The sequence below is a fragment of the Aedes albopictus genome, chromosome 1, assembly GCF_035046485.1.
Source record: "Aedes albopictus strain Foshan chromosome 1, AalbF5, whole genome shotgun sequence".
Taxonomy (NCBI): Eukaryota; Metazoa; Arthropoda; class Insecta; order Diptera; family Culicidae; genus Aedes; species Aedes albopictus.
In genome coordinates, this window is record NC_085136.1 from 23,801,733 (window position 1) to 23,818,710 (window position 16,978).

The 16,978-nt window shown below is 43.4% G+C and overlaps 1 protein-coding gene across 6 annotated transcripts in view; it reads right to left on the reverse strand.

Moving 5' to 3' along the window:
- The window catches only part of LOC109424776 (eye-specific diacylglycerol kinase), a 596,032-nt gene that overhangs the window by 182,197 nt on the left and 396,857 nt on the right, over positions 1–16,978 (reverse strand). The window contains exon 1 of one of the 6 annotated variants that reach the window (XM_062844214.1): positions 10,270–10,770. The exons of 4 other annotated variants lie outside the window; for them this stretch is intronic. The gene's annotated coding sequence lies outside the window, so the exon portion shown is untranslated. Of the gene's footprint in view, positions 1–10,229; positions 10,771–16,978 lie in introns of those variants that run through there. One more of the 6 variants, XM_029855229.2, reaches the window with a different exon arrangement.

The window sequence follows — 16,978 nt, forward strand, 5'->3', positions numbered from 1 at the left end:
AATCTGGAAGAAACATCGAGAATAGATTCAACTCGAATCTGATCCAAACCAAGGACACATTTTGACTCAAATCTGGGACAGATTCTGCACGAATCTAGAAAATATTCTGCTTGAATTTGGGACAGATTCGTCTCGAATTTGGGGCAGATTCGTCTCGAATCTGGGACAGATTTGTCTCGAATCTGGGACAGATTCGTCTCGAATCTGGGACAGATTCGTCTCGAATCTGAAATAGATTCGTCTCGAATCTGAGACAGATTCGCCTCGAATCTGAGACAGATTCGTCTCGAATGTGGGACAGATTCGTCTCGAATCTGGGACAGATTCGTCTCGAATCTGGGACAGATTCGTCTCGACTCTGGGACAGATTCTACTCGAATCTGGGACAGATTGGTCTCGAATCTGGGACAGATTCGTTTCGAATCTGGTACAAATTCGTTTCGAATGTGGGAAAGATTCGACTCAATCTTCGAATTGAGAAAGATTCGTCTGGAATCTGGGACAGATTCGTCTCGAATCTGAGACAGATTCGTCTCGAATCTGAAACTGATTCGTCTCGAATCAGGGACAGATTCGTCTCGAATCTGGGACAGATTCGTCTCGAATCTGGGACAGATTCGTCTCGAATCTGGGACAGATTCGTCTCAAATCTGGGATAGATTCATCTCGAATCTTGGACAGATTCGTCTCGAATCTGGGACAGATTCGTCTCGAATCTGGGACAGATTCGTCTCGAATCTGGGACAGATTCGTCTCGAATCTGGGACAGATTCGTCTCAAATCCGGGACAGATTTGTCTCAAATCTGGGACAGATTCGTCTCGAATCTGGGACAGATTCGTCTCGAATCTGAAATAGATTCGTCTCGAATCTGAGACAGATTCGCCTCGAATCTGAGACAGATTCGTCTCGAATGTGGGACAGATTCGTCTCGAATCTGGGACAGATTCGTCTCGAATCTGGGACAGATACTAATCGAATCTGGGACAGATTCGTCTCGACTCTGGGACAGATTCTACTCGAATCTGGGACAGATTCGTCTCGAATCTGAGACAGATTCGTCTCGAATCTGAGACAGATTGGTCGCGAATCTGGGACAGATTGGTCTCGAATCTGGGACAGATTCGTTTCGAATCTGGTACAAATTCGTTTCGAATGTGGGAAAGATTCGTCTCAATCTTCGAATTGAGAAAGATTCGTCTGGAATCTGGGACAGATTCGTCTCGAATCTGAGACAGATTCGTCTCGAATCTGAAACTGATTCGTCTCGAATCAGGGACAGATTCGTCTTGAATCTAGGATAGATTCGTCTTGAATCTTGGACAGATTCGTCTGAAATCTCGGACAGATTCGTCCGAATCTAGGACAGATTCGTCTCGAATCTGGGACAGACTTGTCTCGAATCTAGGACAGATTCGTCCCGAATCTGGGACAGATTCGTCCCGAATCTGAGACAGATTCGTCTCGAATCTGGGACAGATTCGCCTCGAATCTGGGACAGATTCGCCTCGAACCTGGGACAGATTCGCCTCGAACCTGGGACAGATTCGTCCCGAATCTGGGACAGATTCGTCCCGAATCTTGGACAGATTCGTCCCGAATCTTGGACAGATTTGTCCCGAATCTTGGACAGATTCGTCCCGAATCTGGGACAGATTCGTCCCGAATCTGGGACAGATTCGTCTCGAATCTGGGACAGATTCGTCTCGAATCTGAAACAGATTCGTCTCGAATCTGGGACAGATTCGTCTTGAATCTGGGACAGATTCGTCTTGAATCTGGGGCAGATTCGTCTCGAATCTGGGACAGATTCGTCTCGAATCTGGGACAGATTCGTCTCGAATCTGGGACAGATTCGTCTCGAATCTGGGACAGATTCGTCTCGAATCTGGGACAGATTCGTCTCGAATCTGGGACAGATTCTAACTCGAATCTGGGACAGATTCTAACTCGAATCTGGGACAGATTCTAACTCGAATCTGGGACAGATTCTAACTCGAATCTGGAACAGATTCTGACTCGAATCTAGGACAGAGTCTGACTCGAATCTAGGACAGAGTCTGACTCGAATCTGGAACAGAGTCTGACTCGAATCTGGGACAGAGTCTGACTCGAATCTGGGACAGAGTTTGACTCGAATCTGGGACAAATTCTAACTCGAATCTGGAACAGATTTTAACTCGAATCTGGAACAGATTTTGACTCGAATCTGGGTCAGATTCTAACTCGAATCTGGGACAGATTCTAACTCGAATCTGGAACAGATTCTGACTCGAATCTAGGACAGAGTCTGACTCGAATCTGGGACAGATTCGTCTCGAATCTGCGACAGATTCGTCTCGAATCTGAGACAGATTCGTCTCGAATCTGAGACAGATTGGTCGCGAATCTGGGACAGATTGGTCTCGAATCTGGGACAGATTCGTTTCGAATCTGGTACAAATTCGTTTCGAATGTGGGAAAGATTCGTCTCAATCTTCGAATTGAGAAAGATTCGTCTGGAATCTGGGACAGATTCGTCTCGAATCTGAGACAGATTCGTCTCGAATCTGAAACTGATTCGTCTCGAATCAGGGACAGATTCGTCTCGAATCTGGGACAGATTCGTCTCGAATCTGGGACAGATTCGTCTCGAATCTGGGACAGATTCGTCTCGAATCTGGGACAGATTCGTCTCGAATCTGGGACAGATTCGTCTCAAATCCGGGACAGATTTGTCTCAAATCTGGGACAGATTCGCCTCGAATCTGAGACAGATTCGTCTCGAATGTGGGACAGATTCGTCTCGAATCTGGGACAGATTCGTCTCGAATCTGGGACAGATACTAATCGAATCTGGGACAGATTCGTCTCGACTCTGGGACAGATTCTACTCGAATCTGGGACAGATTCGTCTCGAATCTGAGACAGATTCGTCTCGAATCTGAGACAGATTGGTCGCGAATCTGGGACAGATTGGTCTCGAATCTGGGACAGATTCGTTTCGAATCTGGTACAAATTCGTTTCGAATGTGGGAAAGATTCGTCTCAATCTTCGAATTGAGAAAGATTCGTCTGGAATCTGGGACAGATTCGTCTCGAATCTGAGACAGATTCGTCTCGAATCTGAAACTGATTCGTCTCGAATCAGGGACAGATTCGTCTTGAATCTAGGATAGATTCGTCTTGAATCTTGGACAGATTCGTCTGAAATCTCGGACAGATTCGTCCGAATCTAGGACAGATTCGTCTCGAATCTGGGACAGACTTGTCTCGAATCTAGGACAGATTCGTCCCGAATCTGGGACAGATTCGTCCCGAATCTGAGACAGATTCGTCTCGAATCTGGGACAGATTCGCCTCGAATCTGGGACAGATTCGCCTCGAACCTGGGACAGATTCGCCTCGAACCTGGGACAGATTCGTCCCGAATCTGGGACAGATTCGTCCCGAATCTTGGACAGATTCGTCCCGAATCTTGGACAGATTTGTCCCGAATCTTGGACAGATTCGTCCCGAATCTGGGACAGATTCGTCTCGAATCTGGGACAGATTCGTCTCGAATCTGAAACAGATTCGTCTCGAATCTGGGACAGATTCGTCTTGAATCTGGGACAGATTCGTCTTGAATCTGGGGCAGATTCGTCTCGAATCTGGGACAGATTCGTCTCGAATCTGGGACAGATTCGTCTCGAATCTGGGACAGATTCGTCTCGAATCTGGGACAGATTCGTCTCGAATCTGGGACAGATTCGTCTCGAATCTGGGACAGATTCGTCTCGAATCTGGGACAGATTCGTCTCGAATCTGGGACAGATTCGTCTCGAATCTGGGACAGATTCTAACTCGAATCTGGGACAGATTCTAACTCGAATCTGGGACAGATTCTAACTCGAATCTGGGACAGATTCTAACTCGAATCTGGAACAGATTCTGACTCGAATCTAGGACAGAGTCTGACTCGAATCTAGGACAGAGTCTGACTCGAATCTGGAACAGAGTCTGACTCGAATCTGGGACAGAGTCTGACTCGAATCTGGGACAGAGTTTGACTCGAATCTGGGACAAATTCTAACTCGAATCTGGAACAGATTTTAACTCGAATCTGGAACAGATTTTGACTCGAATCTGGGTCAGATTCTAACTCGAATCTGGGACAGATTCTAACTCGAATCTGGGACAGATTCTAACTCGAATCTGGGACAGATTCTAACTCGAATCTGGAACAGATTCTGACTCGAATCTAGGACAGAGTCTGACTCGAATCTAGGACAGAGTCTGACTCGAATCTGGAACAGAGTCTGACTCGAATCTGGGACAGAGTCTGACTCGAATCTGGGACAGAGTTTGACTCGAATCTGGGACAAATTCTAACTCGAATCTGGAACAGATTTTAACTCGAATCTGGAACAGATTTTGACTCGAATCTGGGTCAGATTCTAACTCGAATCTGGGACAGATTCTAACTCGAATCTGGAACAGATTCTGACTCGAATCTAGGACAGAGTCTGACTCGAATCTGGGACAGATTCGTCTCGAATCTGCGACAGATTCGTCTCGAATCTGGGACAGATTCGTCTCGAATCTGGGACAGATTCGTCTCGAATCTGGGACAGATTCGTCTCGAATCTGGGACAGATTCTAACTCGAATCGGGAACAGATTCTGACTCGAATCCAGAACAGAGTCTGACTCGAATCTAGGACAGAGTCTGACTCGAATCTAGGACAGAGTCTAACTCGCATCTGGGACAGAGTCTGACTCGAATCTGGGACAGAGTCTGACTCGAATCTGGGACAGAGTTTGACTCGAATCTGGGACAAATTCTAACTCGAATCTGACACAGATTCTAACTCGAATCTGGAACAGATTCTGACTCGAATCTGGGACAGATTCTGACTCGAATCTGGGACAGATTCTGACTCGAATCTGGGACAGATTCTGACTCGAATCTGGGACAGATTCTGACTCGAATCTGGGACAGATTCTGACTCGAATCTGGGACAGATTCTACTCGAATCTGGGACAGATTCTACTCGAATCTGGGACAGATTCTACTCGAATCTGGGACAGATTCTACTCGAATCTGGGACAGATTCTACTCGAATCTGGGACAGATTCTACTCGAATCTGGGACAGATTCTACTCGAATCTGGGACAGATTCTACTCGAATCTGGGACAGATTCTACTCGAATCTGGGACAGATTCTACTCGAATCTGGGACAGATTCTACTCGAATCTGGGACAGATTCTACTCGAGTTTGGGACACATTCTACTCGAATCTGAACAGATTCTACTCGAGTCTGGGACACATTCTACTCGAATCTGAACAGATTCTGCCTCGAATCTGAACAGATTCTGCCTCGAATCTGTAACAGATTCTGCCTCGAATCTGGAACAGATTCTGCCTAGAATCTGGGACAAATTTCACCCGAATCTGGGACAGATTCTACTCGAATCCGAGACAGATTCTACTCGAATCCAAGACAGATTATTTTCGAATCTAGAACAGATTCTACTCGAATTTGGAAGAGATTCTACTCGAATCTGGAAGAGATTCTACTCGAATCTGGAAGAGATTCTACTCGAATCTGGAAGAGATTCTACTTGAATCTAGAACAGCTTAAGATCGAATCTGGGACAGATTCTACTCGTGTTTAAGACAACAGATTCTACTCAAGATTGAGAAGTCAGATTCTACTCGGATCTGAAACAGAATCTACTCGAATCTGTGACTTATTCTACTCGAATTTGGGACAAATTCTACTCCAATCTGGGAAAGATTTAACTCGAATCTGGGAAAGATTCTAACTCGAATCTGTGACAAATTGCACTAGAATCTGGGGCAGATTCTGGCTCGAATCTTGGATGGATTCTGATTCGTATCTGGGATAGATTTTGGCTCGAATCTGGAACAGATTCCACTCGAATTTGGAACATATTCTACTCGAATCTGGAGCAGATTGTCCTCGAATCTGGAACAGATTGTACTCGAATCTGGGTCAGATTCGTGCACACGTCAACAAAATTCATCAAGATTCTGTAGAAATTTCGATAAGATTCTGCAACAATCTGAAAAAGATTCTGCAAAAATGAGAATAACATTCTTCAAGAATATGATTAAGCTCTCTCTCTCTCTTCTTGGCGTAACGTCCTCACTGGGACAAAGCCTGCTTCTCAGCTTAGTGTTCTATGAGCACTTCCACAGTTATTAACTGAGAGCTTCCTCTGCCAATGACCATTTTGCATGCGTATATCGTGTGGCAGGCACGAAGATACTGTATGCCCAAGGAAGTCAAGGAAATTTCCTTTACGAAAAGATCCTGGACCGACCGGGAATCGAACCCGTCACCCTCAGCATGGTCATGCTGAATACCCGTGCGTTTACCGCCTCGGCTATATGATTAAGCATCTGAATTAAATAAGTGGAGTGCTAAGTGAGGAGTGTGCAAAAGTCCGCAGTGCAGAGTGAAAGGTGGCGAGTGAGTGAGAAATTAGCACTAAAAATGAAAAGTAAAGAATGAGAAGTGTACATCAAAGATCAAAAGCGAGAATAAAAAAGTGAGTATTGTAAATTGAGGAATGAGCCGTGAAAAGTTGGAAGTGAGTAGTTAAATGGGAAAAGTGTGGAGTGAACAGAAAGAAGTGAGCAGGGAATAGTGAGTGGTGAGAAGTGTGGAATGAAGAATGGGAAAAGACAGACACGAGAGTGAAAAAGTGAGGAATGAGAAGTGAGAAATGAGGAGTGCGCAGTGAAGAGTGAGAAATACAGAGTGAGTGAGAAGTAAGTAGGATTGAGGGATGTTGATATATGAAGAGTGAGCAGCGAGGGTTGCACAGTGGCGTCAGAAATCGATTTTTACATCTGAAGTAACCAACATAATTTGCAATTCCATACATATAACGAGTATAAACACCGGGTGTCCACAATATGTAATGAAGATTAGAACGTCCACAATAGTGAAAACTGATACTTCAGAAATCAAATTTTTCACCAATCATATCAGATTGGTTGAGAAATTCGCCCAGAGAATACTTCAGAAATTCCTCTGGATATTCATTCAGAAATTTCTCTGGGCATTCGTTTGGAGAATCTTTTGGAGATTCCTATAAGGAATCTATCAAAAATTCTTTCAAAACAATCTTTCGGAAATTTGTCGTAGTACTCGGCCAAAAATTCCCTAAATGATTCTATCAAAAAATCTTTCATGGATTCATTCGGAAATTTCCTTCAGGGATTTGTTCAGAAATTCCCCCAATTCTACAAATTTCACAAAGAATTCTTTCATAGCAGCTTGCATGATTTACTTCTGATGTTTCTCTATTTTTTTTCAAAAAATTATCCATGAATTTGGGCTGATATCCCTGCAAGGATTTTTTCAAAAATTCATTCAGAGCTTCCTTCAGAGATTTCTTTGGACATTTAATTTTCAGTGATGCCTTTAGAAGCTATTTCAAAGTATTTAAGAAAATATTGGAAAAGTTCCTTCAAAAATTTATACTGGGGTTACTTTGGAAATGCTTCCAAGGTTTTCACCAGAAATTCCCACAGCAACATCCAATTCATCCAGAAATTCCACTAGGGATTCCTCCAGAAGTTTAACAAAGCGTTGTCTAAGAAAGTTGAGTATCAGTTTCTGCAGAAATTCCTCCACTTTAGAAAATCCTTCAGAGATTTACCCTGTCTAGTCTAGTCTACCCATACACAGCCATTCATTGAAAGAATCCTGGAAAATGATAGGATCGACTACTCCTATCATTTTTCTTGTCATTATTAATAATTGCAGTGCATCAGGGGTGCATTACAAGCATTAAAGCGGCCAGGCCTACTACTCCTTCAGAGATTTACCCTGTTCCGAAAAATTCTTCGGAAATTCCTTTAAGCATTCTCTCAAACGATTTCCCAAGGATTTATTCCAAAACTTTCGCCGGGGTTTGCTTTAGAAATTGCTCAAGGGATTTTGTTTTTTTGAAAATCTGAATTTCTGTCAGAAAATCATCCTGGGATTTCTTTAGAAATTCCTCCAGACTCTTAAAAAAAATTGGGAGATCCGTTCGGAAATTTTCTGCAGGGATTTCTATAGAAGCTGCCCTAAGGGTTCCTTCACAAATTTATGAGGGACAAAAAAACTTCTACATAGTTTTTGATAATTCTTCCATGGACCCTTGCTGAAATCCATCCTACGATTCATTTAAAATATCTTTCATGAGATCCTAAAAAAATCTCCCTAGGATTCTTAAAGAAATTCTTTCAGGGACTCCTTTAGAAACTCAGCGTAGGTTTACTTTAAAAAGTTATCCGGGAAATCCTAAAGAAATTCAGTCAGAAAACTTCTCACAAAATCTTCTAGGGATTCCTTTAGACTTTAGAACGTCCTCCAGACATTTCTTCAAGATCTCCTTAAGGAAGTCTTGCACGGAGGGCTTCCAAAAATGTTGCATGGATTCCTTAAGAAAATACAGTTTCTTACCGATTTTGGCAACACGAGGTGAATTTTATGTTGCCAAATTGGGGTGTTGCCAAAATCGGTAATATTTTTGTGTTGATTATTTTCAACTTTTATACGTCAATTTGGCTTATATTTTAAATATGGACTATTCACAAGTTATAAAACGATCCCTGTAGGTGACGTTCATAAATTACGTCATGATTTATAAAATTGTTGATTTTGGAAAATCTAACGAATTTTGATTTTTTGAAGAAGAGTAAAGCTAAAATATAAATACATTTACGAATACAAGCGATTTTTCGGTAAAAATTTTTGGTCAAAATTTTTTGTTGCCAAAATCGGTAAAAAATTGTTGCCAAAATCGGGTGTTGCCAAAATCGGTAAGAAATTGTTGCCAAAAACGGGTGTTGCCAAAATCGGGAAGGAAATGTTGCCAAAATCGGGTGTTGCCAAAATCGGGAGTAGACAAAAACGGGTGTTGCCAAAATCGGTAAGAAACTGTACTTCAAAAATTTCTTCAAAAAAATTTGCACAGATTGTTCCAGCAGTTCATCTACGAATTTCTATCTTGAAAACCTTTCATGAACTATCTCAAAAATACCCCATGGATATTTTTTAGGAAAAAAAAATCAGAAATTAAGAACTCTTTCCAATTTTTTTAGAAGCTTTAATAAGAATTTTCACCAAAGATTCCTTAAGAAGTTCTACAATAGATTATTGAGGAAATTCTCAAGAATTCTTTACATTCAGATATTCCTTCCAGAAATTTCTCTTCCAGAAATTGCTCCAAGGATTTCTTAAGATCTTGTTATAAAGATTCTTTCAATTCTTCTTCTTTTGATTCTTCTGATTCTGACTTCTTCTTCTAAACAAGATTCTACACAAAATTTGTCAAGACTTTCTACAGGAATGTATTAGAATGTGGTCAAAATTCTACTACAGTAAAACCTCCATGAGTCGATATTGAAGGGACCATCAACTCAAGGAAATATCGAGAAGTGGAACAAAAATCCTTTGGGAAGCTTTTTGAAGGGACCATCATAGTAACCCAGAAATTATTTTTCAGTGTGGAAAAATTTACCTCCATGAGTCGATATCGAGTCAAGGAACATCGACACATGGAGGTTCGACTGTAGAATTTAAACGAAATTAGGCAAAAATCATGAAATAATTTTCCAAGAATCCAAAAACAATTTTGCGAAAATTTTGTTAAGACCTAGCAGGCATCCAAAAAAGAGAACACCGTTCTCTTCTGTAGAACCTCATGTGAGCATTTTACACCGAAGACCCCCTTCACGGACGACACAAACAAGTTCATCTTTGAACTAATTGGAGACGACACCATCCCCGTAGCCACTCTCCCTTCGGCCCCTTCATAGTTTGTTTCCCCACCTATCCTTCGGGAACAGCGACAACACAAACCCTGTTCGACAACAGTTGCACTATATCACTACTCTTATCTTATCACGACACCACCGTACAAATGTCGCGACAACTATCTGTGTGCCTGTGACTAATGGGTGTTCGATTTCGATTGCAATTCTGATTTCCCATCCAATTGGGGACCCGGCGGCGTCCTCTCGAACCTGAACTTCTCTTCGAAAGAAATGTCGAAGAACGCTCAGGAGACGCTACGCTACGTCGCCTCCACAATCCGGCAGCGTTGGACGGCAATTAACCTTGAAAGTCACGTGCCGGATGTTTCTCCATCCAAGCAAACAGGACCAACTATTATCCCATGGCACACTGGGATTCAGTCAGACACTTCTTATGAGGAATTCTTCACTTCTCCGCACTCACACGCTCTTCCTCGATCCCCTGAGGGATGCTTTTCACTCACTAAAGATGATCACTTTCAGGCCATTGAAATTCGGAACATTCACCGGTAACCCTTTAAAAATCCGTCCGAAAATCTATGGAATCTCTCGGGATTTTTACGATGCCAAACCAAAGACACGGCTGACGAAGCTCTACGGAACAGATCTCGGGTACGCGCGCGCGTCGTTTGTCGCGGCTTTCGCAATACTAGCACCCTAGCTTAGTAGCTGCTCTCGAGTCACAGCCTACTAATACGAACGCGGTGTTCGCGTTCGTTTGTCACCGTTTCCCAAAAACGCGCAGCGCCTACTACGAGTGACAATTTGCGGAGTGTCTCTCTGGTCTGGTCACTGGCATCATTTCGGCCGGCTGCGGCTGACACTGTACAAGGTAATTTGGTGGTAACAATATGAGCGTGCGAGATGGTCACTTAAGCCGGTTCGGACGATTGACTGACTCAGCCAGTCGGCGTTGCGCGTTAGCTAGGTGGAAAGGTTTGGGTCACATCACCAAAACTTTTGAGGGGAACTAATTCACAGACAATAAACAGTCAGCATGGCTGGCTGGCAGCAATGACATCAAACAAACAAACAAACGACGACGGACGGGAGCTGGGTGCGATGACAATCGGATGTGGAGAGAGCGAGCGAGAGAGTCCCCCCATATGAAAGGTTAGTTAAATGGTTTAAGTGGCACTCGTTTGTTGAATCTATAGCAGAAGCAAGAATGCACTCGCGAGAGTGCGACAAATTTATCATATCACAGCAATAGTAGTGGTACCGCTTCGACAAAGTTTTGGTTAGATGCTTCGGGGTGCAAGGTGAGCGGTTTGCATCGGATCGCAGAAATTTGCTGCGTAATAGGGATGATCAAGTTTCATCTGCGGCTTTATAATTTTCAAAACAAAGACAAAAGCGAAGAAGGAATTCTATTACCAAATGTTCTATACAAAAAATCTGTCTCATACTCGAGTAAAATCTGTTCCAGATTCAAGAAAAATCTGTACCAGATTCGAGTAGAATCCTCCAGAATAAAAAACAATCTCCCATATAAAAAATAATCTTTCTCAGATTCGAGTAGAATCTGTCCCAGATTCGAGTAGAATCTGTTCCAGATTCGAGTAGAATCTGTTCCAGATTCGAGTAGAATCTGTTCGAGATTCGAGTAGAATCTGTTCCAGATTCGAGAAGAATCTGTTCCAGATTTGAGTAGAATCTGTTCCACATTAGAGTAGAATCTGTTACACATTAGAGTAGAATCTGTTCCAGATTCGAGTAGAATCTGTCCCAGATTCGAGTAGAATCTGTCCCAGATTCGAATAGAATCTATTCCAGATTCGAATAGAACCTATTCCAGATTCGAGTAGAATCTGTCCCAGATTCGAGTAGAATCTGTTCCAGATTCGAGAAGAATCTGTTTCAGATTCGAGTAGAATCTGTCCCAGATTCGAGTAGAATCTGTCCCAGATTCGAGTAGAATCTGTCCCAGATTCGAGGAGAATATGTCCCAGATTCGAGTAGAATCTGTTCCAGATTCGAGTAGAATCTGTTCCAGATTCGAGTAGAATCTGTTCCAGACTCGAGTAGAATCTGTCCCAGATTCGAGTGGAATCTGTCCCAGATTCGAGTAGAATCTGTCCCAGATTCGAGTAGAATCTGTCCCAGATTCGAGTAGAATCTGTCCCAGATTCGAGTAGAATCTGTCCCAGATTCGAGTAGAATCTGTCCCAGATTCGAGTAGAATCTGTCCCAGATTCGAGTAGAATCTGTCCCAGATTCGAGTAGAATCTGTCCCAGATTCGAGTAGAATCTGTCCCAGATTCGAGTAGAATCTGTCCCAGATTCGAGTAGAATCTGTCCCAGATTCGAGTAGAATCTGTCCCAGATTCGAGTAGAATCTGTCCCAGATTCGAGTAGAATCCGTCCCAGATTCGAGTAGAATCTGTCCCAGATTCGAATAGAATCTATTCCAGATTCGAATAGAACCTATTCCAGATTCGAGAAGAATCTGTTTCAGATTCGAGTAGAATCTGTCCCAGATTCGAGTAGAATCTGTCCCAGATTCGAATAGAATCTATTCCAGATTCGAATAGAACCTATTCCAGATTCGAGAAGAATCTGTTTCAGATTCGAGTAGAATCTGTCCCAGATTCGAGTAGAATCCGTCCCAGATTCGAATAGAATCTATTCCAGATTCGAATAGAACCTATTCCAGATTCGAGAAGAATCTGTTTCAGATTCGAGTAGAATCTGTCCCAGATTCGAGTAGAATCTGTCCCAGATTCGAGTAGAATCTGTCCCAGATTCGAGGAGAATATGTCCCAGATTCGAGTAGAATCTGTTCCAGATTCGAGTAGAATCTGTTCCAGATTCGAGTAGAATCTGTTCCAGACTCGAGTAGAATCTGTCCCAGATTCGAGTGGAATCTGTCCCAGATTCGAGTAGAATCTGTCCCAGATTCGAGTAGAATCTGTCCCAGATTCGAGTAGAATCTGTCCCAGATTCGAGTAGAATCTGTCCCAGATTCGAGTAGAATCTGTCCCAGATTCGAGTAGAATCTGTCCCAGATTCGAGTAGAATCTGTCCCAGATTCGAGTAGAATCTGTCCCAGATTCGAGTAGAATCTGTCCCAGATTCGAGTAGAATCTGTCCCAGATTCGAGTAGAATCTGTCCCAGATTCGAGTAGAATCTGTCCCAGATTCGAGTAGAATCTGTCCCAGATTCGAGTAGAATCCGTCCCAGATTCGAGTAGAATCTGTCCCAGATTCGAGTAGAATCTGTCCCAGATTCGAGTAGAATCTGTCCCAGATTCGAGTAGAATCTGTCCCAGATTCGAGTAGAATCTGTCCCAGATTCGAGTAGAATCTGTCCCAGATTCGAGTAGAATCTGTCCCAGATTCGAGAAGAATATGTCCCAGATTCGAGTAGAATCTGTTCCAGATTCGAGTAGAATCTGTTCCAGATTCGAGTAGAATCTGTCCCAGATTCGAGTAGAATCTGTCCCAGATTCGAGTAGAATCTGTCCCAGATTCGAGTAGAATCTGTCCCAGATTCGAGTAGAATCTGTCCCAGATTCGAGTAGAATCTGTCCCAGATTCGAGTAGAATCTGTCCCAGATTCGAGTAGAATCTGTCCCAGATTCGAGTAGAATCTGTCCCAGATTCGAGTAGAATCTGTCCCAGATTCGAGTAGAATCTGTCCCAGATTCGAGTAGAATCTGTCCCAGATTCGAGTAGAATCTGTCCCAGATTCGAGTAGAATCTGTCCCAGATTCGAGTAGAATCTGTCCCAGATTCGAGTAGAATCTGTCCCAGATTCGAGTAGAATCTGTCCCAGATTCGAGTAGAATCTGTCCCAGATTCGAGTAGAATCTGTCCCAGATTCGAGTAGAATCTGTCCCAGATTCGAGTAGAATCTGTCCCAGATTAGAGTAGAATCTTTCCCAGATTCGAGTAGAATCTGTTCCAGATTCGAGTAGAATCTGTTCCAGATTCGAGTAGAATCTGTTCCAGATTCGAGTAGAATCTGTTCCAGATTCGAGTAGAATCTGTTCCAGATTCGAGTAGAATCTGTTCCAGATTCGAGTAGAATCTGTTCCAGATTCGAGTAGAATCTGTTCCAGATTCGAGTAGAATCTGTTCCAGATTCGAGTAGAATCTGTTCCAGATTCGAGTAGCTGCTAGCAGCTTGCAGCTTGCACAAGATTCGAGTAGAATCTGTTCCAGATTTGTAAAGTATTTGTTCCAAATCCGAATAAAATCAGTCCCAAATTCGAGTAGAATCTGTCCGAGATTCGAGTAAAATTTGTCCTTGATTCGATCTGTTCCAGATTCGAGTAGAATCTGTTCCAGATTCGAGTAGAATCTGTTCCAGATTCGAGTAGAATCTGTTCCAGATTCGAGTAGAATCTGTTCCAGATTCGAGTAGAATCTGTTCCAGATTCGAGTAGAATCTGTTCCATATTCGAGTAGAATCTGTTCCAGATTCGAGTAGAATCTGTTCCAGATTCGAGTAGAATCTGTTCCATATTCGAGTAGAATCTGTTCCAGATTCGAGTAGAATCTGTTCCAGATTCGAGTAAAATCTGTTCCAGATTCGAGTAGAATCTGTTCCAGATTCGAGTAGAATCTGTTCCAGATTCGAGTAGAATCTGTTCCAGATTCGAGTAGAATCTGTTCCAGATTCGAGTAGAATCTGTTCCAGATTCGAGTAGAATCTGTTCCAGATTCGAGTAGAATCTGTTCCAGATTCGAGTAGAATCTGTTCCAGATTCGAGTAGAATCTGTTCCAGATTCGAGTAGAATCTGTTCCAGATTCGAGTAGAATCTGTTCCAGATTCGAGTAGAATCTGTTCCAGATTCGAGTAGAATCTGTTCCAAATTCGAGTAGAATCTGTTCCAGATTCGAGTAGAATCTGTTCCAGATTCGAGTAGAATCTGTTCCAGATTCGAGTAGAATCTGTTCCAGATTCGAGTAGAATCTGTTCCAGATTCGAGTAGAATCTGTTCCAGATTCGAGTAGAATCTGTTCCAGATTCGAGTAGAATCTGTTCCAGATTCGAGTAGAATCTGTTCCAGATTCGAGTAGAATCTGTTCCAGATTCGAGTAGAATCTGTTCCAGATTCGAGTAGAATCTGTTCCAGATTCGAGTAGAATCTGTTCCAGATTCGAGTAGAATCTGTTCCAGATTCGAGTAGAATCTGTTCCAGATTCGAGTAGAATCTGTTCCAGATTCGAGTAGAATCTGTTCCAGATTCGAGTAGAATCTGTTCCAGATTCGAGTAGAATCTGTTCCAGATTCGAGTAGAATCTGTTCCAGATTCGAGTAGAATCTGTTCCAGATTCGAGTAGAATCTGTTCCAGATTCGAGTAGAATCTGTTCCAGATTCGAGTAGAATCTGTTCCAGATTCGAGTAGAATCTGTTCCAGATTCGAGTAGAATCTGTTCCAGATTCGAGTAGAATCTGTTCCAGATTCGAGTAGAATCTGTTCCAGATTCGAGTAGAATCTTGTGCTCATTCTGCGAATGGAGTGACGTGAGAAAAGTCGGAGTCGTATATCGAGGTGAGAAATCTCGACTCGAATGAGGTGACTCTCCATTTGATTTACACGGCGAGTCACTTCATTCGAGAGTGGATTCCTCATCTCGATATACGACTCCGACTTTTCTCACGTCACTCCATTCGCAGAATGAGCACATCTGTTCCAGATTCGAGTAGAATCTGTTCCAGATTCGAGTAGAATCTGTTCCAGATTCGAGTAGAATCTGTTCCAGATTCGAGTAGAATCTGTTCCAGATTCGAGTAGAATCTGTTCCAGATTCGAGTAGAATCTGTTCCAGATTCGAGTAGAATCTGTTCCAGATTCGAGTAGAATCTGTTCCAGATTCGAGTAGAATCTGTTCCAGATTCGAGTAGAATCTGTTCCAGATTCGAGTAGAATCTGTTCCAGATTCGAGTAGAATCTGTTCCAGATTCGAGTAGAATCTGTTCCAGATTCGAGTAGAATCTGTTCCAGATTCGAGTAGAATCTGTTCCAGATTCGAGTAGAATCTGTTCCAGATTCGAGTAGAATCTGTTCCAGATTCGAGTAGAATCTGTTCCAGATTCGAGTAGAATCTGTTCCAGATTCGAGTAGAATCTGTTCCAGATTCGAGTAGAATCTGTTCCAGATTCGAGTAGAATCTGCCCCAGATTCGAGACAGAATCCGTCCCGGATTCGAGACACAATCCGTCCCGGATTCGAGACAGAATCCGTCCTGGATTCGAGACAGAATCCGTCCCGGATTCGAGACAGAATCCGTCCCGGATTCGAGACAGAATCCGTCCCGGATTCGAGACAGAATCCGTCCCGGATTCGAGACAGAATCCGTCCCGGATTCGAGACAGAATCCGTCCCGGATTCGAGACAGAATCCGTCCCGGATTCGAGACAGAATCCGTCCCGGATTCGAGACAGAATCCGTTCCGGATTCGAGTCAGAATCCGTTCCGGATTCGAGACAGAATCCGTCCCGGATTCGAGACAGAATCCGTCCTGGATTCGAGTCAGAATCCGTCCCGGATTCGAGTCAGAATCCGTCCCGGATTTGAGTCAGAATCCGTCCCGGATTTGAGTCAGAATCCGTCCCGGATTCGAGACAGAATCCGTCCCGGATTCGAGACAGAATCCGTCCCGGATTCGAGACAGAATCCGTCCCGGATTCGAGACAGAATCCGTCCCGGATTCGAGACAGAATCCATCCCGGATTCGAGACAGAATCCGTCCCGGATTCGAGACAGAATCCGTCCCGGATTCGAGACAGAATCCGTTCCGGATTCGAGTCAGAATCCGTTCCGGATTCGAGACAGAATCCGTCCCGGATTCGAGACAGAATCCGTCCTGGATTCGAGTCAGAATCCGTCCCGGATTCGAGTCAGAATCCGTCCCGGATTTGAGTCAGAATCCGTCCCGGATTCGAGACAGAATCCGTCCCGGATTCGAGACAGAATCCGTCCCGGATTCGAGACAGAATCCGTCCCGGATTCGAGACAGAATCCGTCCCGGATTCGAGACAGAATCCATCCCGGATTCGACACAGAATCCGTCCCGGATTCGAGACAGAATCCGTCCCGGATTCGAGTCAAAATCCGTTACGGATTCGAGTCAGAATCCGTTCAAGATTCGAGTCAGAATCCGTTCCGGATTCGAGTTAGAATCCGTTCCGGATTCGAGTCAGCATCCGTTCCGGATT